The sequence below is a fragment of the Nipponia nippon genome, unplaced genomic scaffold (assembly GCF_047370975.1).
Source record: "Nipponia nippon isolate SJK-2023a ecotype South Korea unplaced genomic scaffold, ASM4737097v1 scaffold_3, whole genome shotgun sequence".
NCBI lineage: Eukaryota > Metazoa > Chordata > Aves > Pelecaniformes > Threskiornithidae > Nipponia > Nipponia nippon.
In genome coordinates, this window is record NW_028262347.1 from 115237811 (window position 1) to 115262106 (window position 24296).

Below are 24296 nucleotides of genomic sequence, written 5' to 3' on the forward strand. Positions count from 1 at the left end.
TGGAATGGGGACATAGATAGCTAGGAATAAAAGAGCACAAAACTCTTTACCATGAAACACGGAGGTGGTGATCAAGAAAGGGAACTTAAATCACTGAATAAATTATTCACGGATTATTTGTAGAATGTTAGAATAAGGAAATGAAAAAAAAAAAAAAAGAAGGAAACCCCAGATTGCTGGAGAGTTCAGTAAAGTTTTCGTATGACATTTTTCTCTGGGCAGAGCTCACAGTGGCCCAGTACTGCCCGTTCTCAGGAGCTTTCTGTCAGAAAGTGCAAAGTTGCCGCTTCCAGGTGCTGGGGACGTTGAGGAACCGTCAGGAGACTGTCAGTGCACTGCCGTCTAGAGTAACAAATAACTCTTATCGAGGAATGGTTAGTACTTCTGAATAACTCATTTGTAATTGCTGCTTAAGACAGCTGTGACAATCTGCATTTCTTTGTTGAGTCAATGTATATCAAACTAGTCTTAATGAATTGGTATTTTTTTCCTCTTCTTGCAGGGTATTGAATTCGTTTACCTCTTTTTGATTTTAAAATGCTCTTTTAAAGGAGTTCATTTGTGATATACTTAAAGCTGTCAATCGAATGTTTGTTTTAGAAGAACTTACAAGTTAAAATAGTGTCTTAATCAGGTTTCTTGGCACAGCACTTAATAATGCTCTCTTTAAAGCCAAAATAAAAAAAAAATAAAAAAAAAAACCAAAACAGGGATGCATTCTTTGTAATGTAACGTGAAGAAGAGATTAGATGCTTCACGCCATAATGAAGCATGGGTAAGCTTGCACGTTAGCTTAGCAATATCTACAATTTGCTAAGTTAGTTGTTGTCTCTATACAGAAAAACAAAGTAAGTCCCAAAAACACAAGGTCTGCAAAAGTCATTCTTGAGATAGAAACGATCTTCAGGTGCACCATGCAGCTAACAACGATTTTATGAGTGTCATGTTCAATTCAGTGTGAAGCCCTTGAAATTGGTGCAGCTGCAACCCGAGCCTCCCCCTTCTCCTGTTTCAATTCTTGTTTATTTAAATATGGGACTTAAGGGAAATGACTAGAAAAACTAGGTGTTAAGCACTGTGATGCTCTTCGCTTAGAATCATAGAATAGTTTGGGTTGGAAGGGACCTTTAAAGCTAGTTGAACCCCCGTATCTTTTTTATCTTGGTAGAAATTGGAGCCTGAATGTGAATAACAGACTAGGGTGGGAGCGTGTTTGTACAGGCTCCATCCGCCCTTGTTCTTGACCAGGCCTGAGGAGGGAGCAGCCCCAGGTTTTAGAGATCAGAGGTAACTCGAGGGGCATGTTGTGCGCTGTTGTTTGTAATTCTGAAAAAAATCTCTCTAAAAGCCTGTGAAATCAGTTAGACTTTCTGAATTGGTTTGTTGGTGGTGTGTTTTTTTTCCCTAAGCTGATTTCAAGACCATTAGTGGCACTCTCATTTTGATCTGGAAGCCAGATGAGTGGTTAAAAGAAAAAAAAGAAAGATTGTGAGGGAGGAGATACTGCCTAATGCAGAGTTTGAACTGCAGCTTTAACTATTTTGAAAATTAGCTTTAAAAAAAAAAAAACAAAAACCAACAAAACAAAATTAAACAACTTCCTTGCTAAAGCAGATCATTTGGCTGTGATTTTGCTTTTTACAGCAATGTTGCTGAAGTCATGTTAACCAGCTTTCATGCCAGGTTCCCCATGATGCTAGCACAGCCAAAAATACCCTTTTTTTTTTTGCATCTGGATCAGTTATCCTGTCTGGTTGCCGGTGTGGGTGTCCAAACAGCCATGCCAGCTCTGGTGGGAACGATGTGGGATGTGAACTGCTACTACGGAAATTCTTGGGGAACCACATTCACAGTAACTTTTGAACCAGTAACTCACTACTGTAACGGTCCTGGGTCTGGCCATCCTGCTGAGTGACTAATTGGCCTCCGTGGAACGAGGAGGAGAAGCAGTTCCTGGCATGTGGGTATCAACGGGCAGCTGGAGATAGACAGGTGACATGAGTTCCCTCTTCGTCTGGGTTTTTGTAAGACATCAGAGCACCAAACCACCAAGTAAAACTTGTGCGGCAGGCACTGACCTGCAAACAAAACTGCCCTCCTTTGCATCTGGCCTGCCAGAAGATTCCTGTGGTCTCTGGAAATTGCAGGATGACTGGGGGCTCAGCAGGTAGCTAGATTCGTTTTGTTAGTCTCCCAGCTTAATGCTCTGTTGTAATATTTTGTATTTCTTCAATACTGGCTGTAAAATGAATGCTGCTTTGCTTAATGGCAGTGAACATGAAACCATCTATTTGTCTATGCAGCTGTCTTCAAAGGTGTCAATTTTGGTTGTCATTTTCAATGCTGGTGTATATGCAGCTTGGTCTCTGCGTGTTACATTAGACTGTAGGAAAATCTTATTGAGAGAAAACTGGAGATACCACCAATGATATCACCAAGGGAGACAATGAAACTGCTCCTAAAGACAAATTAAAAGAGCTGAAAGTTGTTTTCAAGCTTCCCCTTTACTTGTCCTGAGTGAGGGGAGGGGGAAGGAAGGACCTGCTTTTTGCAGATGGTAGAATGATTCACCAGTTAATGGGATCTTAATGCCTGGCAAGAAAAGATGTCATTAGCTGTGCTGAATCTCTGTGATACGCACATTTGGTCCAGCGTATAGCACGCTTCTGTGCGCTCGCTCAGCCTGCTGCTTGCTCGCCGAGTTCCTCTCTTACTCCTCTGCTTGCGCACATCAAATGTTGCTCTTGATAAGCTCTGATTTATGGGCAAGTGACTTTTTAATGGAAAAGTGCTCTCATCTGCTAGGATGACGAAGAGCTACTCTTTGCTTATTAATAGTGGCTGAAAAGACAAACTGCGGGTTAATCAGTGTCGAGATACGCAATTGGGTTGCATTTTTTCATTTAAATCCTCTTCATTTGAAATACACGATAACATGAGACATCATTATGGCAACTGCTGTGGTCAGAACCTCTTGAAGTGAGTTACAAAATACCATTTTTGTTAGTACCTTCGATATTCATTAGCCTTTCACAGCTAACTAACTTTCAGGCTTCAAGAATATTTGCGCAATTGGGATTATTTCTTAATCTGTCACACTAAAACTGATGCGCAGTGGTCGGGCATCATAGTATCTTAGCCGCAGCTTTTCCCATGACCACAGTTTGTGGGATAGGCTTCTACTTTACCCGTGGGAAGTTGAACAAAAGAGTAAAAAAGGTTTTAAACTTTAAATGAACCAGGCTGTCACAGAAGGTAACGTTTGTTTTCAGGTTGCAGGTGAGTTATTGACCAAGAAGAGAATTTAGTTTCTATGTTACAACACTTAGACTACACCATTTTAAAGCTGTTGATATTCCTAAGGGGAGCAATGTTGTTTGGTTTTTTTTTTTAAAAAAAGAAAAAAGAAAAACTGTTTCTGTTTTTAATAGGGAAAGGCTTAAGTTCTTCAGCGGGAGAACTCAGTATGACTGCATCAGTCAGCTGAGTGACTCAGTGTTGTGATGCTAATGTAGGTCTGACTCTGGATTGGAAGCCTAAATTTATATAACAGAGAAAAACTCAGCATAGTTTAGGTTGAGAGAAGTGAGTAATTTTTGTTTTCTTATGCATAGCTGAATTTAAAAGCTTTTCTCCTTCTCCGTTATGTTTCCCTCCTCTTCTGCTCTTGCGTATTTGTTCTGACAGGCTACCTCAGAAATAACCGTTCCTCTCTTTTTCATAATAAAGAGTTGTGTTTTTTCTGAAAATCTGAGGATTTATCTGCACAATATTCCAGGATAATTTAATGTTTTAATATTTAATAATAATTTAATATTTTAGAGAAATGTTATCTCCTTCAGTTTAACTTCTTTTACTTGTAAGTCAAATCTTCAAAGAAGGTAAACCACAGCAGTTCTACCTTTATTCTGGATTAAGTTTGAACACCAACTTGTTCAAAGATTACTGTTTTCTTTAAGTCTCATCTATCTTATCTAAATAAACTTTCAGTGGTAGGTAGGTCCTTCCTTTCTTCTGCATTGTTGTAAATTATAAGAGCAAGGATGTGACTAATTACCTTCACTGTAGAATTATACAGAGCTAAGATTTGCTTTCTTTGGCCAGCTACCTTACCTGCTTGGTGTGCGTGTTATATCAGAGAAACCAGCGTGATTCATAATGGGGAAGAAAATGAAGTGGTAGAAATGATAACAGGTGTTGAACAATACCCGTTTGTAAGGTGCTCCTGTTGTATCTCAAAGGGTTTTACAGCTGCTGTTTGACTTCCAGCTGTCTACTACTAGAGATAATGTATTCAAAGACCATATTATGTATTCCATAGGGGAAATTTGCTGACAAGTTTTTCCTGTAATGAACTGTGGGATTTGGATGTGCCGCTGTAGTTTATTTGCCCTTATGCAGTTGGTGTACAGCAGGCAATATTAGGCTGGCAAGGGACATGCTTTTTTTGCAAGAGAGATATCCTGTACTAAAAAAAAAAATCCCTGTTATGGTTCAGGCTCTCGTGCTGCAGCCTACTGTCAGTAGCAGCCCCTGAAATCATCTCTGCCTGGATGCCACAGACATCCACAGTTGCCAGCTGTCTAGCATAGATAAGGCTAGAAAGAGATTTCATTAATACTGTTGTTCAACGATCTGGGGTAAATACTTCTTTAGTTCTGTTCTGGAGAATGTGTACTCAAAAGTGGAAGGAAGGGAAACCTTTGGGTTCAACTAAAAAAGGTCTAGTAAATTATTTTCCAGGAAGGCACCTCTGTGCCATTTAGGCAATGAGGCTGACCGTGATAATGTGGCATAACTGATAACATGGCATAATTGACCTACAGTGCTTCATAGGGGAGTACCTTATCAGGGAACAACGTTAAAATAGTTCCTTTGTATTTCTTTTCCTGGATTGTACTAACATGATTACAAAAAGAACTTACCAGCAAATATGTTACTTTGTGCAACGCTATAGTACTTTATAATGATACAAGCTTTTTACAAACACAATCAAATTATTGCAAGACTGCAGAGATACAACATCACTTTACAGGCAATCCAGTGGACCCAAGCAGGGAGTGACGGGTTTGGGGTAGCTGGAGGTTGGAAGGGGGGCTCTAAGCCTTGGCTGTCTTTCGGAATAAGCTGCCTGTACCAGAATTATGCCTGGAATGTGCCTGGAACAGTCTCAGCTTGCCAGCACAGGCTTTCTCTTGACTCACTTCATGCTCTGACAACAAGTGAAAGGGACCAGAAATACGAATGCTGGCTTAGCAAAATGAGGAGAAGTTGGTACGTGCCTAGACGGGCCATCAGTCCAGGATATCGGCTTGGAGGCCCTGGCCAGAGATCTCGGAAATGTCAGCTGGAAGTCAGACATCAGTTCTTTTCCTGTCCTGGTTTTGGCTGAGGTAACTGGTTACCAGTCTGGTACCTTTTGAGACCAGCTGTGCAAAGCTGAGCACAAGCTGCGGCCAGATCTTTCTGCAACAGGGCATCATTTGATTTCTTGTTCCTGGCATTCTCAGTTACCTTTCTAAACTGTGTGATTTGCGGGGAGGTGGGGGGAAAAAATGTGGGTTTGCTGCAGTGCAGCGTAATATACATGTTGTTATATGCAATACAAAAAAAAGGAGAAAAAAAAAAAAAGAAGATAATCAACTCACCCAACGTTGGAATGTGAGCAATTCTCTCCTATTACCGAGGAGCAGTCACCTCAGGAGCTGGTTATGTGTAATGCACCAGTCATAAAGCAGTGGGAGTATGTTAAAAATCAAGGAATGGAGTGGAAGGGGGGGCTGGGAGGTAGTCTTGGAAATGAGTAGTCCTCTCCCACTCAGCAAGCCAGCTCCATTATCTGAATTGGTATAAGAATACCCTCCCACCCTAAGGAATGCACTAAGTCACTCCCTCCATGCCTGATTGAGAGTAATTACTTGCTTTTGACGGAGCCCAGAGTGGATCTCCATGGAGTGCTTGAGTAGGAGGTGAAAAATCAGTAACTAATGTGATGGCTTCTGTTTTTGTTTTATTTATTCTGAAACTGTTTTTCAAGCCCAAACAGCAGCCTGCCAGGGAAGGTGTCTTTGCTTGGGATTCATTATAGTTATTATCAGTGGCAACATGCCTCTGGCTAATTACGCTTGGTTTGTGAGTGACAGCCTTTGATTGGACAGTATTGCTTCCCCCTCCTGGGGAAAGGGATACTTTTCAGGTCACAGATTAAGTCATTGCTAGATGATAATTTCATGGTATGTTATGGCAGCGCATGCTTGAACTAAAGACTGCTACCCCTTAACTCTCTCAGGCTAGCTTTTTCACATATCTGCTGGAAACAGGAGACAGGGTTCAGGTCTTGTGTCTGAATATCTGCCAGTTTATAGCAGCATGAAGATCTGAATTTGCCACTAACGGGAGGTGGGTATAGAGTTCAATGACGTAATGCAACGATGTCCAAGTTGTCCACTTGGATGCAGGGACAGTGGAGGCGGATTTATGGTGGGGAGCTTCAAGATGAGGCACTTCAAAGAGTAACTTCTCTGGACAATCTATGGGCTTTGGGTATGATTTCAGGAAACTTAGGAGCTCTGAAAAAAAGTGGCTGCTGTCAATAATAATTAAAGCATCCCCCTTTGTCATTCAGTCTGCTGGACAACGTTTCTGACAAGTAGTGCTGCAGACCCTATGCCACCTTTGACACTGACTGTGGAGCATCATTCAAAGACCCATCTGCACATTCATTGGTAGCTTTTGGTCCCCTGGTCTTAGCTGAGGCCAGTGCTTTGGAGATGACTTGAGGAATGTGCCACTCCTGTAGTGGTTTGTGTTTGCTATTTGAACTGAGCTGCTGAAGGAACATACACAGCATTTTGCTGATGGATTTTAACTACCATCTGCAACCCTTAATGAACCCAGTATCTCTCTGCTCGCCCTGGCATTGTTTGTAGCTCTCATTTTGCACTATTGCTAATGTGGAACAATGATGCAGATAGAGAGACTAATACTGATGGCAGGCTATTAACTCTGGAAGTCTTTCTTGGCTGCGCAGAATGGTGGGGCTCTCCCCACTCACTGCAACACTTGACATGAAAGCATTTTTTATGAATGTGGTTTGAAATGCATCAGCTTTTGTTCTGATCTGAAATTCTTGCTTCTTTTTGCTTAGGGGAAACCTAACACCACTTAAATAACTAAGCAAATGACACATCTCCTAAACAAGTAAGAAAATACTGCTTGTTAGAAACTACTTTAAAATTTCTACCTAAAATCATAGCCCTTTGCGTGTGTAAGGCTCACAGCAGTTGTCAGTGGTGTAATGGACAAAACAGGAGCGGGTGGTTTGTCCCTGCATTCCTCAAATGAAACGGAGAGCGGGATTTCAGCAATGATGAGAAGTATTAGCAATACACATCCCACAAAAGAGATTTCCCTGAACTGCTGTGGGGAATTGCCTCAACTTTGGCATTTAGGAAGGGCTGGGTTTCTCCAATAGAGGGGAGGCGATGCCCTGGGGTCAGCTGGGTCTCTTCAGCAGCTCCATCACTCCTAAACTTCTTCTGCTGGGTATCTCGTTTGTTAGAGACAGACCAGCTGCTCTGAAAAGTCAAAGGAGAGTCAAATCTTTTTTCCTGGAGGGTATATGAGTTACGGGGAGGCGAGAGAGGAAGGAAGGCAGGGGAAACAACTGGTCTCTTCATTGCTTTTTGTTTTTTCTGTTTTCATTGGGGCTATAAATGTCACTTCCCTCCTAATGTATCTGGAGGTTGAAGCACTTTTGCAACTGAAAAGGTTCATACGGCTCTAGCAGCAATGTAACTTTTCTGTGCTGTTCTCCATCTCTCTTCTTGAAGGAAGCATCTAAGGGCAGGATAGGTAGGTGTGTGTATCCTTTTCCTATTAGAAAGCCTGCTTTTGAATGCCTCCTGGATTAGTTTTTTGGTTTGTTTTTTAAAGATAATCTAAAATAATTTAGTGGCCTTCATTAAGTCCCCTGTAATAGGCAGGGTTCTGCCTCACACAGAGTTTTTATTTTCCTTCCCCCTCCCCAACTATATCTCCTTAGCTGGTAGTCTTAGGACAGAAAATGAGTGAACGAATGAATGAATGGATGCATTCTTTCCTGCCTTTCCTAGAGGGTTCTTCAGGTTGATGTATATTGTGTAGGAGGTAAATTGGCTTTGTGTTTGCCCTTGGACTGCTTTGTAAGTAAATCAGGGAATTCAGCTTGTAGAGATGTCAGTCAGTTTGGTTCCTTTTGCTTGCACAGAATTCACTTAGCTTTCTTTACAGAAATATTTATGAAGCTTTAATTAAATTTGAAGTACTCTAGTGAGCAGAGCTCTGAGTGCAAGGGTTTAAACAGCTGAGGCAAATGATACTACACATGCTTAGAAAAGCATTTGCAAAATGCTTTGTGAAATGATGAACTTTGCTTCCCACTCACACCTACGTTTGATGCATCATGCAGTGTCTTCCTAATGAACTCTGCGGTGGACTGGAGCAGAGCCCTCTCTTTAGAGGTGTGCTACAGAAATAGAGGCAGAGGAAGGGGAGTTTTCTGGCTCTGTCTGTCAGATGCTGGCTCATCTTAAGGATTTATCTACCCCAATTTATTTGTTTGTTATTTGAGAATCTCTGATTTCCTTTCAACTTCAGCATGACAGATAGCGGAGCTTGCCACCAGCTCACATAACTCTTGTAGACACAGTACAAATAGGTGAGAGATGGGAAACTGAAACGCCTGTAGGCAATACAGGTAAAAATACAGCTGAAGCAATATATGCTTCACAGCTTCTTGCTTCTCGTGTTTGTAATGGACATTGTTGGCTATAAACAGTAATGCCTTGTCTGCCAGGCTGGTATCTCCATTTGACACTCTTTTCCCTTGAGTGATTGATTATTTTTTTTTTTTTAAGTAAAATCCTGTATGAGGGTCAAATGAAAACTTTGTGACTAATTGTGGCAGAACAGTACAATCCACATCGTATCCCACTGTGCACATTGACCCTGTCTTTGCAGCAGCATACCTGAGTATGAGGGGTGTCTGCGATCTGGCATCATTTCTATGGGGTGAACTCAAAGGTAGCGGTAGTTGTACCGTGCAGATGTTTTGCACATACAGACTTTGTCATATGCTAATGCTTCCGTATCTGAGCATGCTTGCGCATGCTGATGAATGAAATTCCTCTGCAGCCTCTCTTTTATCAGAGGAATGATTTATAATTTTTAGGCACCCACAGTCACAGAGGAAGCTGGGAACAGACTCCGAGTCTCAGCTGACTTAACCACAGAACCATCCTTCCTCCCGCGTGCTAAGAGGGTTCGGATAAGTGCAGGGGGGTTGACCTGGCTGTTTCTCCTGAAGATCAGTATTTTATTTCTGTCTGGAAGGTCAGAGATGGGGAAAAGAAGTTCAAAAATATAACTGAAATCTACCAGACTGAAAATGATAAAGTCAGTTTTGCAAGGCTGCTTTACTGCCTTGCCGACTTGAATTTCTCTTGGGTCAATTCATCTGCCTTATAAATGGGACAATTCCAGGCTTTTGATAGAAACTTTCTGTTTACGTCTCATCTGCATGTAACCTGTTGTTGCTTAAAAAGCAAAAGATGTGAAGTCTTATCTTTCTGATACGAGTGTGAGAACTTAGTATCTTTCTTCCAGAACTGTCTTCTGCCTACAAGATGCTGCTTTTCTGTCTTGCCAGGTTACTGTTTCTTTTATACAGAAACTTTTTGCTGTTCATTATAGCTACATCCCTGCAAAAAAAACCCCTAATTTATGTACATTTAGTCTTTTAATCAATAGTTATGCACATGGAAGCCACTTGTGTTCAATGTCAACTGTGTTTTCCAGCTGTCTCCGCTTGATCAATAGCTTTGTAACTGGGTTACTTTGATGAGGTCAGAGTAGTTGAGTAATGCTTGCTATGTCCTATTAATCTACGTAATTTTATCAGTGCTTCATATTCTTCCTCATGTGATGACAAGAAAGAATTTTGCTAACAGCAGTGATCTGTTAATAGGACTTGGACTATGGCTTATTTTAAAGAACTTTAACAAAACACTTAGTGAAAGTCAGGGAGTATTTGGGTTCCAGAATGACGTTTAATATTTTCAAGATTTAATGTAGTTGGCTGTGATTTCTGGTAGAAAAACTGTTCTTTGTGCAAATAATTGTTTGGTTTAATTTCTTTTATAACTGAGAATAAACTGGTGGATATTCTGAAAGCATGGGAGAAAATAGAGAGGAACAGAGATCAGCTGAACCAGTCGGAAGGTGGCATAGCACTGCGCCTTGGCTTGGCAGACCTGAGTTGTCTCAGGTGTCTTTGGGCAAATTATCTGATCTGCTCTGTGATGGGAACAATATGACTGCTTCCTACCTCAGCAGTGCTTGTGGTAATAAATACCTTTAACGATTATGAGATGACAGAGCTGGGTTAGTGTTGCACAAGTGCTCTTACAAGTAGAAATGAGGGCACAGTGATAGTGTTGAGTTTCCAGCAGCATTGTTTTCTCTCTCTGTCCCACTGCTCCAACTCCAGCACAAACAGAGGTGGAAAAATTTTTCAGAAGCACCAGCAGCAGAGTGTTAGGAACTGAGCAGCAAGTAGGCAGGTTAGTGGGATATCAGTCACATCAACTGAAGTCTGAGTAAGTGATATCAGTGATATTATCAAGGGCAGCGGGTTTTTTTTTTTCTTCTTTTTTCCCTAAGGTATAGTTTCAGTCTTTAATTGTGACCTTCACTGCAAATTAAAAATTAATCAACGCTTTTTCCCACTTGTGCAGGGAAAGCATGAAAATATTGAATCCAATGGAGCTTTTCCCTGCAGTGAATATCTACGGGGAGATCAGAGACCTGTTCTGCGTTGGTCACTGGTCTCTAAGTTTCTCTGCCAGTGCCCAAGTGTAACGAACAAGCTGTTTCTCCAAGGATCCTTTGATTCCAACCACAGTGGAGTAACTCACTTTGCTCTCCACTCTTCTTTCTAAATGTTTACCAGCACCACATTTTCTGCAAGTTGTGGTGACAGGAGACCAGTGAAAAAGGTTGTCATGTTTCTGGCTCTGCAGCAGAGCGCTGGGCACCCTGTGTCACCCGGCCCTAATAAATGCAGACCAGAGGCTGTAACCATAGTAGAAAATCTCATGAGGTGAATCCAGCAGCAATTTGAACTTGTGTTGTGTGGCTCCTGCAGCTACCTGGAAGATGGATATACTCTGTAGTCTGTAGAAAGGCTAAGGAATAGATGGAGATGCCAAGGGAGTACAGGAGTTGCTGCTAGAGAGATGCTCAGAGGTTTTGGAGCAGGATCAGGGCTAGCAGGGTTCTCCCTTGCACAGCACAACCCACACCAGCTACAGAGATGTAGTATCACACAGTACAGTGCTGCAATCACGTACTTGTAATTTCCTCATCTGAAGTTCCAGGAAGGGAAAAGAGGCTCTCTTTTGAGTACAGCTTTTCTTATATCTATAGCAAAGATTACTACAGCATTCCTTCTTCATCTAACATCTCTGCAAGCTTTCTGATCATCTCACCATCATCTTTCTTGTGTTTTAACTGCATATCAAAAATAGCCATGTTAGGAGTGAAGCTGTCACGAAAGCCTCACTGAAATTACTGTAATTTGTTACTGTAAACAGATGATCTGTATGTCTTCAATTACATTTCAGGCAAGCAGTGTCTGAAAATGCAAATATGTGGTTTGGTACGGCATGGGCTGCAAGGAGGAGGAAGAGGTGCGTAGGAGGGCCTTTTACTGCTGCTTGATTTCATGCTGCTGATGGTAATTAGCAGAGGAAAGTATAGTTTATTAAAATGCAGATTGTAGCAAAAACTATAACTAGGGACAGTGGCTGGCTGAAGAGAGGTTTACAAAATGCAAAATCTTTCACTGCACAGCTGTCGGGTTCAAATAAAGTACAGGGTGTTTGCTGGGTACTGTTGGATGTTGGGTTTTGTATTACAGTACCCATGAGAGACCCTGTGCAGGACAAGGACACAAGGTGTTAAGCACAAGAAGAATGTAGTCAACAGTATTCATGTTCTAAGAAGTTTGCAATCTTAATACATTATTTAAAAAAAACCCAAACCAGGTTCAGATATACAAATGCCCGTTTTGGCCTCATGAAGCTGGCCTCCCTTAGACTTCCCCTGTATTCTTGCAGCTGCTCCGTGCAGCTCAGAGGTTGCTTCTTGGGATTCTCATATTCCCTGGGGACAACAATCTGTGTAATTGATATCCTTAGAGCATGCTGGGTCTGCAAAGTAAGCTGCCTTTCTCTCTTGACAGTGGTTCTCATGGCTGGAGACTTACACCCGCCCTCTGGCTTTCCCTGCTCTTCCTCAGCAGCTCCGTTCAGGTGTTAGCTAGGCTGACCTGAAAGGCCATGGTTGTTCTCCTCACCTTAGACCGGGTCCCCAGGCTCCAACACCAAGCACTGTGATCAGGTCAGCGGGTTAGCTGCTGACCTTTAACGCATGGCATTTAATTACCTGACAGTCTTGCCTTTGGTAGCTGTGATCAGTGGTCTGGAGTGACAAAAGCCCTGAGCTCTTCAAAGTACATATGGCACAATTTCAGCAGAAGAATAAAACATGACAAGAGAAAAGCTTTACAAGTAGTAAAACTAGAAAGTGGTTTCAGCTCCCATGTCTCTGGGACCTCCAGTTCTTCTGTTCCCTGTACGTTTCACTCCCATCAGCTGCTATGCTTTCATCCATTCCAAGTTTTTGTTCCAGGTTATTTTCTGCTAGGGATCTTCTCACAGCATAGAAGGTGGGAGCTGTTGCCCTTCGTTTCTTATTATACCAGTAAATGTAAGGTCTATCTTTAGACTGTTCCCCCTTTACCCCAGTAGTTCAGCAAATCCCTAAAACAGGGAAGCAGTCCAATAATAATGGGACAAACAGATGGAGAAACAGCATCCATGATATCTGCAGTAGTATAGTATTTCTTGCCTCTTCCTCTTGTCTGGAATCTACCATGTCTGGTAGATGGTGTTAAAGACAGGATGCTAAAGTCAATGAATTTCAGGTCTAATTCAAAATACAGGAATTTCCCTGTGCATTTCTTTTGTTGTCTTTAGGTTTTGCTTCTTTGTTTTATGGGTTAGTTTCATCCATCACACATCAAAAGAACATACAATTCAAGGCAGGTTCAGTAATGAAAATACGTCAATATGAAATCCAAACAATATTGTAAAGCTCAAACTGAGGCTTCTCCATATGGTATGTTGATATTGCCAGCCAAAAACACAACATGCAACTTCCAGAGCTGGGTTCGGTGAACTTTAAAATCTGTACAAAAATAACTGGCGACAGCTTTCCTCAACGCAAAATCCTTTCTACTCTCTCCCAGAAAGAGCTGTTCCCCTGCCGGTTTTCAGCACCTCCTCCTCCCCGTCTGCTTGTTCCTTCCTCCCTCTGTTCTGCTTTTTCCCACGTTTGTATGAATATCCTCCATCCCCAGTTCTTGCTCTTGTGACAGAGGACGCATCAGAGCTCTCTGCCCGTCTTGCTTTCCAGAGACGTTACATCACCTGCTGCTGAGCAAAGCTGGTTCCCTGCAGCTTTCCCTTTCCCAAACATGGTCTGTCTTGGATCAGTCCAGTTGTCTGGGTGTATGAATTGGTATTGCTGACCAGTCTCCAAAGGCTGCTGGTTCCCTTGCCCTCAAATTTCCAAAACGGCCCTGGAGCAGAACACAAATGTGTGGCTGAAACCTCAGCTCAGGCTAGGCTGAGGAGAGAGCGAGCTGTGTGGTGGAGCTCACCCACCATGGGCTGTGCAAGATGGGAGGTCAGAAACTCCCCCTGTCAAAGACCTGCTCTCTTGAGGGTCTGCAGCCTATGTGGGAGTGGACTGAATGTTGCCAGTCTTCCTCTCTGCTGTTGTCCCTAGCTCTGGGAGGCTGCCACCCCTGTAGTTCACAGGAAGAGCCAAGCATAATGTTAGTGTGCAATAATTTACCTTCCCGGTGTTGTAGGTCAGCGAGAAGTGGGGCTGATGCCTTCAGGCTTGCTTTGTAGGTCACCACGATTTTACTTAATTTTTATCAGGAATTCTTCCAATATTTTGTATGTGGGTATGATATCTAAGATGTCTTTCACAGATACGATATCCAGGAGAACTGTGAAAGACCTCTCCATCAGAAGCGTCGGTGGGAGTAACATACCTCCTTGCAGAGTTACGATCAGAGCATGAAGTACATGTTGTACTGAAGCGGGAAATCGGGGAGCAGAGTGCTGAGCTAGCGACAGTGCTAATGGCTGCTGATGGCAGTGAGACGAGGCCGTAAGGCGATTGCAGGACAACAGTAGGTGACAATATAAAATGTTGTTTTCCTGTTGTTATTTCCTGGGCAGGCTATCTGTCCTCAGATTGCTGTTGTCAATGGTTTGATTCATCTCTTTTCTGTGTCCCTAAATAATGCCTTTTTATCACATCCTACTCTCTCACTACTCATTTCAGGTCTGTTAAGTACCACCTGTTATCCACTCATCTATCTCACGTAAAGAAACTCCCTGTGTTAGTGCATTGCTGTTCCTTAAGGCAGAACCTGTTGGGTTACTCTGGTTTCTGGTAACAGCCACACAAGCATGGGTATTCATGTGATTTCTGCCCAAACCCATAAAACTAGCAAGGACAATGACTGGCATGAGTAGGTTCAGTCGAACATCTCCATGTAGCTACTTGTTGTGTTCTTTGATTAAGTCAGTTACCCCCAAAGCCTCCAGCTCTGAGGGGCGAAAGCCACCCTCGGTGACCCTGTCGCAGGAGGGCTGGAGGGCCAGAAGTGGTGTCTGTCACACGTTTGTGCCCAGTCCATGCGCAGCATCTGCGCCAGCGTGGCTAGGCCTGTGTACACGTGGGCATATCTGCATGGTATAAGCCTTCTGGTAACGGGTGTAGTTAAATGGGAATAGAGGTCCTTACGTTAGTAAGACTTATTCCTGACATATAAGCACCTTTTTAAAGCTTATGTTTTATAGACATTTCATAGAGAAATGGCTCAACTTTAACGGGTAAAGTTACACAAGTACAAAAATATGCGTAGAACAGTACTGAGTGGGAATGTAGCGAATTAAAAAATGGTGATTAAGGACATCCAGCTAAAGAAAGGCTGATATTCTGGAGCAAGAGAGGTCTTCTCTGGTTTTGGTGGGAGTTCTGATGAAAAATACGTCATCATGGAGTAACCCAGCTGACATGAGATCAGTAGGAAATGCCTTTATTTTCTATCACTTCTCTCTTTCAAACCTTATCTGTCTGTCATTGTGGAAGGGAAAACACATCATAATGCTGTAAGGCATGATTAGAAATGACAGGACAGATAATAGTGGACGTCACAGAGATGAGTCAACGCTGAAAGGGGTGGATGAACAGTATGAACACCAGAAGATGTTCTGAACGGCTAGCACCAAAAAAGATTTATTTTTACGCTGTGGAAAGAGCCTGACGTATCAGGGGTGGGAAAGTAGGTTGCAATGAAACCTCAAACAAGACATGTAAAGTCCAGGGCAAGTCAGGAAGTTAAAGGCACATGTGAGAATTTTAATCAAACTAAAAAGCAAGAAGTAGAAAGATATTGTTAAGTTAGCCTGAGTTAGAAAATCACTTCATAAAGAGAGAAAAATGAGAAGGTTTGCTTGTTGCAAAATCTGATATTTTCTGTGTCCCAACAGACATTGTAGACACCATTTCTGTGAAAACAAAATAGTAGCAGTATCACACTCGCGTTAATTATTTCTCATTTTATGGACATTTCATAAGAGTATTTCTGTGGAAAAAATAATTCATCTTAAATAGATGTCTAAGGTTTCTTTACTAAGATACCAATGTAATGGAGCTGCAGTACTGTGGAATCAGTTGAAACTTGATTGTAATTTTACCCCTTATTGTCACTAATAATGCTACAGAATAGCTTTCTTTTGGTTAATCATAGCTAGGTTTTGGTGCAGGAGTTTGTGAACATTTCTGTAGTTATGAAGTACATATTGGTGGTAATGCTGAGCAAGTTGTTTGTATTCTTCTTTCTTTCTGTCCTTTCTGTCTGTCTTTCCTTTGTTTCTTTCTTTCAGGAAGACAGTATCATTATGACACGAAGGTTGAAGGAATTAGCAGTTCCTCAGCAAAAGGCCTACTAAGAAAACTGGAGTAATTTAAAACAGAAATATATCATAACCAGTGTTCTTTGGTTGCATCACAGGGAATAAAGCACCCAAGGATGCCAAGGAGCCAAGAAAGAAATGGAGAGTCATGATGCTGGATAACCTGAGTCAGTCAGGGGAAAGGGTTGAAAGCTGTGGATAGTAGCATCATTTTCCTTCTGATGCCCCAAAATGTAGATGGCTTTATGGGTACCAATGAAGAGAACTTTTTAGGTCGTCGTACTTTAACAACAATGTTTAAAATAGGGATCAGGGGAGGAAATGAAAGGAAGGGAAGGGCCCAGGTCTGACCTTGTTCTGGAGAGAGAGCAGATTCAGGTTTAGCATAAAGGGAAGAAAATGAAGGTTGTAACTAATAAGCATTGTCTAGCTCATTGAGTCATCTGTGGGGATTCTCCGCCGAACAGCAGCAGAGCCTACACTGTCAGCACAGGAAAGGCCCTGGTTAGGACCAAGGTCCTCTCTTCTCCCCTCTCAGCTTACTGTCACTGCTGGAAACTTGCCAAAACAAAGGCCAGCTTTCAAGTTACTGGACTGAGGGATTCACATGATTTGCTTTTAAGGCCTTTCTGGTTTTGAATACCACATTCCTCCCCACCTGCGTTCCTCTCAAGAAAAACGAGGAGGGAGGGAAAGCAGTTAGTGGTACAAATTTCATTGCAATGTATTTGGTCTAATATCTCCCAAGCTCTTCAGTCATGTTACCTTGCTTCATGCTATGTTAGTCTCTGTCAGGTTAGTCAGTGGTGTGACAAAAAAAACTGTGAAAGGATGCTAAGCAGAGCTGACATGATGGAAATGTGTATCCATTGCTTCATACCCACTACTCACTAGCGTTATGGCAGAGACTGAAAATACATCCCATCTCCAGTTTTATGTGGCCATTTTTTAGAGTTGAGCCTCAAATTATCCCCTTCAGACACAAAGGGTGCTGGACAAGAGTGGGTTCAGGAACGACTGGACTCCAAGACCAGCATCCCAAAGGAGCGTGTACAAGCCCCCATCCTCAGCCCCATGGAGGCTATTCTTGCCCAGAAAACTTTGATAGCAGGTGTAGGCCAAGGACAGCTAATAGAAGATCACAGGATGAATTAATTGAATCCACTTGTCACCTTCATGATTTTAAGAAATTAGTGGTTTCAAATTCATATCATCATTAAGAAGGCTTCCCCTGACTGACTGCTGTCCATCTAGAAAGCCTTATATTTTATCTGAGGTGGTTGTGTTATAGCCACACAGTTTAAAGCAATCTTGTGTATACTGGCAGTTCAGGGAACGGGGCTATCTCTGCAAGCAGATAGGGAAACCTAAGTAATACAAAGTACCCAATGAATTTCTCTACTTAGTCTACAGTGTTGGTTTTTTATTGCCCCATTGTGTCTGGAGCAACAAGTCTTTATTCATGTATTTTATTTTTTTTAGAGTATGCTCTGGGTCTTTTTCTTGTTCCCATGGACATCTACAGAAAATACTTTCTTTGTTGGCACTTGCTGCAATCCCCTCATAAAAGAATAAGTGATAAGTCAATGGTGAAACGAGCCATGAAAACTGAAACTCTGCTCTTAGTCTGGAAGCAGTGTCTCTAGGTCAGATATATAAGCACAGCAGCAGCAGAAGCTATCACTTGAACCTTTTTGTAATAAATGAATCTGGGAAGTCTTTCTCAGTGGTGTGGTTTGTTAAGGATTTAGGCGTGTAATTATTATGTTGGGTGTCTGTTGTAGATGCAAATCCTTTATGAATCACTAAGAAAACAGTTTGGTCTGTCACACGCAACTTCCACTCTATTATCTAGGAATGTCTATAAGGAACATATTTCCTGTGCAATGCATTGGCCCCTGAGCAGTGTGCTGGGCTTTTCTGGTGCTAAGCTGGAAATTTAAAATGTTCCTCTTCTGCCCTGAGCAAAAAAGATTAACAAAATACTTAAAAGCTGATCATGGCAAGATAGGAGAGGTTTTGTGACAACCAATGTTGACAAAAGACAATACAAACTGATTTAGGAGGATTAAAAACCTGGGCTGAAATCAACATTGAGGTTTGGCTTGGGCAGACTTCTAAATCTGGCAAGAAAATAATCCAAAACTCATGTTGTGAAAAAGAGAAATCTAGGAAATGGTAATTGCTAAAGAAAGCCAGAAGGGACAGGGAGATTAAGCTGGTAATGGTAAGCAAAAGCAAAAAGATAATGTCAAATTGGAAAGTGTTTGGAAGAGTGATAGGTCTGGATCTTGATGGGGAGAAACAGTTGAATCTAGGCCTGGCTAACACACGGTCACTACCTTGCTTAGCCAGCACCTGAGGCAATCCAGAGGGATTTATGTGGGCCAAGATTAACGACAGGTCAATGAAAAACATTATACTGCTTTAATTATCAGCAGTAAACTGACCCTTAGCAGAGTAAACCAGCCTGTAGAGAGTTTCCTGGTGTGTAGGGAGATTATTACCTGGTCCTAGACTAGTGCCTTTATAGCTAACTAAAGAAAAGTAAATAAGCATGAAGAGTTTGTTCTTATTTCTTTGAAACATACTTATTTAAGCAAGGATGATGGCAACATATCTTAATGTCATCTGTAGTTATTTTTTAATAGACTGACTAGTCATTTTTGGATTTGTCAAAGGTTAGGTAGTTAGTTCTCTTGGCTTTTCTTCGGCTTTTTTAGGTTTGGGGGTTTTTGAGGGTAGGAACACAGGCCTTCATATTTCCTTCCCCTTTCCAATCCTTCAGTGACATTATGGGCCTGTGCGTGGGAAGCAGTTTCCAATTTTGTGCCTGCAATCAGCTGTGGTTGCAGTGACTGCCCTCTGGAGATCTAGCTACCTGATGCTCTCTGCACATTAGGCAGATAACTAACAATTATCATTTGTGACTTTGGTTATTTATATATTCAAAAGAACATAGCTGCAGTGAGGATTTCTGGGTCCCTTGGGAAAAATGTGACCCTACAACTGTTAGCATTTATATTTCCTGTTCATAAAGTGTATTTGAAGTGAATCTGAAGTCAGGAATGAAGATCTAAAATTAGCTCCTTGGGCCAATTAAACTTGTTGGTCCCTTGCAGAATGATTAAATGTACTCTCCAGGAGGAGAGAGGAAATTGCATCTTGCTGAGGACAAGAAAGAAGTGGCCCTGAAGGTTTTTTTGAGAGGCACAATCAAGAACACAGCTTCAGTGAAGGGTAATGGATAAAGAGCACTTTGCACAATTACAGCTGCCCCTACCTCATGCTGGGGACATTGTGATCACTGCAGTGGCATCCTTTTGTTCAGGAGAGGCTCCTTCCACCACTGCACACAGCCCCAGTCACCTTCTGATGTCTTGATTTCAGCTGGGTGGATTTCCTGCACTGCAATGCCCACGCAGATCAGCGCCATGTGGAGTCATTTCACCTCAAGCTGTGTGATGGAAAAAGCCTCCTCTTACGTGTATGTGTGCCTCTCCTGTGTTTGGTGCTGCGTTGTAGGTTTATCCTGGAAACTTACCTTAGCTCCCAATCCTGTAACCACTTAGAGAAGGAGCCCTTATGCCACTTCCAGTGTGTGTTTTCTTGTCCATCTGGTGAGGCAGATTAGAGCCCAGGCTGCTTTTGAAGCTGAGTTCTGACCTGCCCACTTTGCAATAAAGGTGTGGATTAAATCAGGGGAAGGGAGCTCATCTGTGGTAATGTTCCAGCATGGTCCTACCGCTTACTGGGCATGGGTTTTCCTCAGGCAGCTCTCTTCTTTCTAAGTCAGCATTTTATCCAGGAGGATTTGGGGATATCTCGCAGCCCAGCTGCAAGTGTGGAGCATCAGAAGGTCCTGGGCTCTGGGTGAACCATAATTATAATATAGGTAAAATAGGGTTGACACCCTCATGAACGTTATTAGACTACCCCCTCCCATATGTGTTGTCCATCTGTTTCTGAGTTGCTCTGGGCAGAGGTGGAAGTTCTTGGGCCTAAAAGGAGCTCTTTCAGTGTGCCTGTGAGAGCTGAACCCTTCAGTGGTTCCTGGCTTCACTTCTTCAGGAAAGAGTGTGGGTGCCTCAAGTCTGTGTTCATATGGTTGTGAAGCTGGAGACACCAGGATTGCCTGGACAGCCTCTGTCCAGACAGACACTGTCCCAGGTGAAAAGCTTCCATGGCAAAGCCTCCCATATTTCTGGAGCTGCTTCAGCACCTTTCAGGACACCAGGAGAAGCTTTCATGGAAGCATTAGACCTCACGCAACCAATGGCACATCCAGCACTCCCTGTGCATGTTGTGTCCAGGTCTCCTGCCTGGTATAAAGCAACTGTCCAAGCTCCTCCTCAGTCCTTCAAAAATTTTGCGACAGCACAGGACAGGCTGGGAATGACTGTAGCAAAAAGGCTGGGAAACAAAGAGCGAGGGTCTTGGAATCTTCTCCAGAGAATGTGAAGAAAATCTTTATCTTCAACAATTCACATTCCTGCTTTTTCCTCATTCTTTGTCTGACAAATTGTTTTCTATTTACAGCCAGCACATTTTAATGCCTTCTCCCTCCCCCCAGCCTACTGGGTTCCTATTTTCTCCTTCTGACAATGTTACCATATGGTTCTATTATTCAGAGATTCCTAAACATGTATTGCAACAGTCCTGAAAAATAATTAGGTGCTGCTGTGGTGTAAAAGCACATCTGTGATCAATGGCTCCCTCTGGAAATTATGGGATAAAATGTCCCAAGACATTTTTCTATCTTTCTACTTTCTCCCTGCCCTTTTCTGTCTCTCCCTGCCACCTAAAAAGTATTGTAATAAAGGGAAGAAAGTCTGTGTGAACAGTTAATTTCATTTTCTTTCTTAGAAGCAATGCACAGTGTGATTGGTGGGTTTTTTTGAGCTGAGACTAGGGAACAAGATCTCTGGGGAGAAAAAAGTATATATTTAGACTCTGTACATTTAGAATAGAACTTATTTTATGGTGATAACCACTGATTTACACCCTTTAATCCAAAAGTCCTCTTGTGCCCTGTGGGGAATACAACATATGTCCAGCAAATTGGTAACCATATGCTTCAGTGAACACGCGGTCCCTCAGCCCTTCCCCTGCTCCATTCCATTGATGGTTCCCTGCGAAAGCAGTCTGGTCTCACAATTTACGCTGCCTTCATTGAAGGCTTTGTCAAGGGAAGGGTTATTTTTGGAGTCCGTCTAATATTGCACGTTGTGTGTTTTTTGAAAGGTTTCAGGCAGTTGTTTTTGCTGGAGAATTTCACAAGTGAATCGATGAGTAAAAGTTTTCTCAGCTCCTGAGGGAAGAGGCAGGCATATCTCCCACACAACTTTTTCTCCCAAGTGTGTATTGGGAAAATAAATGAAAATCAGGGTTATCAAAAACAAATTTCACAGAGGCTTTTCAAAACTGATTTGCTCCTAAACCTTCTGTTTCACTCTATCATGATATCAGCTCTCTGGTACTGCTGCTGAAACTGCAGAGATACAGTATTCATAATGAAATAAGCCACCTTTGTCTCCTTGGCACATCATGAAATAGAAAGAAAAAGGACACTGATACACGTTTTTCCTTCTTTGTGGCCACCTTTAAACAGAAATGCTATAATAGAGCAGGAGCACTGGCTGGAAGATAAAACTAGTTCATGCAAAGGGGGACCAAGCACATTAGCCTGCCACTGCCCTCCTCCAGCAGGAAAGATTATCCCAGATAAGCAACAGCAGGGTAATGTTCAACAAATTAGCTTGACTGATGAACCCTGAACTCTTGTCAGTACTAATGCCTGCTAAGTTAAGCAGGCCCAGGCTTTATTATGAGGACTTATCCTCAGAGGCCAATGCAATATAACCTATTTTTTCTTACAGATGCCATGTAGGAGGGGCGCTCGGTCTTGTCCAAAGATCCCAACAGGCTTTTACAGATGGATTTTTTTTTTCCTAACTGTGTGTACTGACAGCGCCTGGAGGTGAGCGGCTTTGATGGTGCCGTGGGTTGGAGTATCCTCTGCTAAGCTCTTTGCATAAGGGCGGTCTTCGTTCTGTGTTTGCGCCATGCTGAGGAGCGTGGGGCAGCTCAGCCCAGGACCAGTGTTTCTAGGCACTGCTGCAATGGTGGTAATCCAGGCAAGCCCCAGACAGTCTCGATTACTCACCTGACAGCATGGTGTCTAACAGTTCACGTGCCTTTTCCACATTTAGACACTTGTTTCCTCCCACTGCATACCCTCATCCCCTCCCAAATTCAAACTTAGGAAACCAGTGTGCTGTCAGTGCCTGTCAGTCCTCTGTCAAAGGGTGCTTCTGAGTGAGCATGGTATGACTGAGCTTTAGCAGCCCACTCTTCCTCTCAGCAGCCAGGTGCTACTTGGTCATTTCGTGGAGGTTTTCTCAGAGGGAGATAAAAAAAATAAATCTTCCAGACTCTGCCGTGGCAGTGGAGTCACCCCACTGACACACAAGGGCCGCACTGCAAAGTAGGATTCATGGACAGTAGTTGATGGCCAGGTTGTCACAGCAGTGCAGGGCCAGCTGTGCTGCGGGGATGGCGTACCTTCCTGAGTTTGGAAGGTGAGAAGCCCCTCTTCTGTTTGTCCGGCCTTTCTCAGGAAGGCAGCCTCCTCTTCAGCACCAGCCTGTATCACAGCGGGGTACAGCAATGAAAGCAGCACAGGGAGTCAGTGCGGTGCCACCAGCCAGAGATGATGGGAGAACCTGGGGTAATGGGTGCCAGCTGCTGGGGTTGGTGGGCTGGGAGACCCAAGAGGACACCGCTGGGCAGCTAAAGCCTGGAATCAAGCTTTGCTTTAATGCTTTTTAATGTGCTGAAGAATCATTTCGCAGTTGAAGTCTTGAAACAATTTGAGAAGTGAGATGTGGGAGCAAATCACACACTCCTCTGACCCCTCTATTGATTTCCCTCTTATCCATTCATTAATGGGCATTTCTTTAAGCCATAGAGAAATGTGGCTGCTAAAAAGGAAAAACACACCTTAAATATTTGCTGATACGTAGTTGAAAACCATCTGGAGCGAGTGGAGTAATTGATGTCAGATGTGAACTCTCCTGGGATGTCAGCGAAGGGATGGGAAATGTTGGTGCTCTGGTTTTACGGCTTGTCTGTGGGCTCCCAGCGCTTCCGAGGTACAAGAACAAAGATCAGCCTTTTCTTTGAGCTCCAGCATCTGCTGGAAGGGGCCTTAGAGATACAGTTCCCAGGAGGAAGAGAATATTTGTCCTGTCACAATGTCAAATTCTCTTCCCCACTATTCCCAATTTGGCATGGTGCTTGCATATCTCCTTCCCCAGGGTACTTGCTTGGTTTCAGTTGCCTAAAGGGCAGACCGGGAGACAAGAAATCAAGATTTTTATTCTTGCCTCTGCCAGAATATTCATGCGACCTTGGGCAAACAGATTTCTGTACAAGACTGAAATAATCTTTTATATAATGCAGGCAGTCATTCCCTATTTCAGAGCAGTATGGGGAAGTTTGTTTGGTTCACATTTATAAGATTCAGACCTGAGCTGAATTTGCTTAGACTGGTTAGGGGAATCTGAGGTTGAGGCTTGAGTTCAATCTGTTCAGTTCATTTTTGAGATTCTTCTGGGGAGGCTGTTCAAACTGAATAGTCTTCCCAGGAGATAGGCTAAAATATAAAATCTATATTTATTCTGGAGGAGTAACACAAATAATATATATATATATATATAAAATATATATATATAAATTCTCCAGAAATGTGTAGACTTCAGTGAAAAAGCTATTTTTGTTACAGAAAAGACTCAAAAAGAAAACATCCCTGGAAAGAGCTGCGCTGTGTTCATTGAATATTGCTGTGTGTCTTTGCTTCTCATCTGCTAGCTGGAAAGGAGCGCCAAACAAAAGCCTTTTTGTCATGAAAATCACCCACCAACCTCTGCCAACTGTCAGTCAGAGAAACAATAAGTTTGAGAGCCAGATGTGCCACCACCAAAAATGTGTATGTGAGCTTGGGTTAAAGGATGGAGAAAGAAATTTGCTCTCATAATGGTCCAGCACAACAGTGCAAAAGCAGCTCTGCCAGCACCGCTCCTCTCTCCCATCAAGGGAGTTGATGGGACCATCTGGCTTTGTCTGGGTTCAAGTTTTCATGGGCACAGTTCCCATCAACACCACAAAACGGAAATCATTTGTTCCCAGACC

General features: G+C 42.6%; 1 long non-coding RNA gene across 1 annotated transcript; it reads left to right on the top strand.

Annotated features, from left to right (window-relative positions):
* Positions 1 to 7672: 7672 nt before the first annotated feature.
* LOC148054850 (uncharacterized) lies at positions 7673 to 22290 on the top strand. The gene is made up of 3 exons (XR_015706886.1): positions 7673 to 7854; positions 14105 to 14308; positions 21983 to 22290. It is a non-coding gene; the product is annotated as an uncharacterized LOC148054850 (long non-coding RNA).
* Positions 22291 to 24296: the final 2006 nt, after the last annotated feature.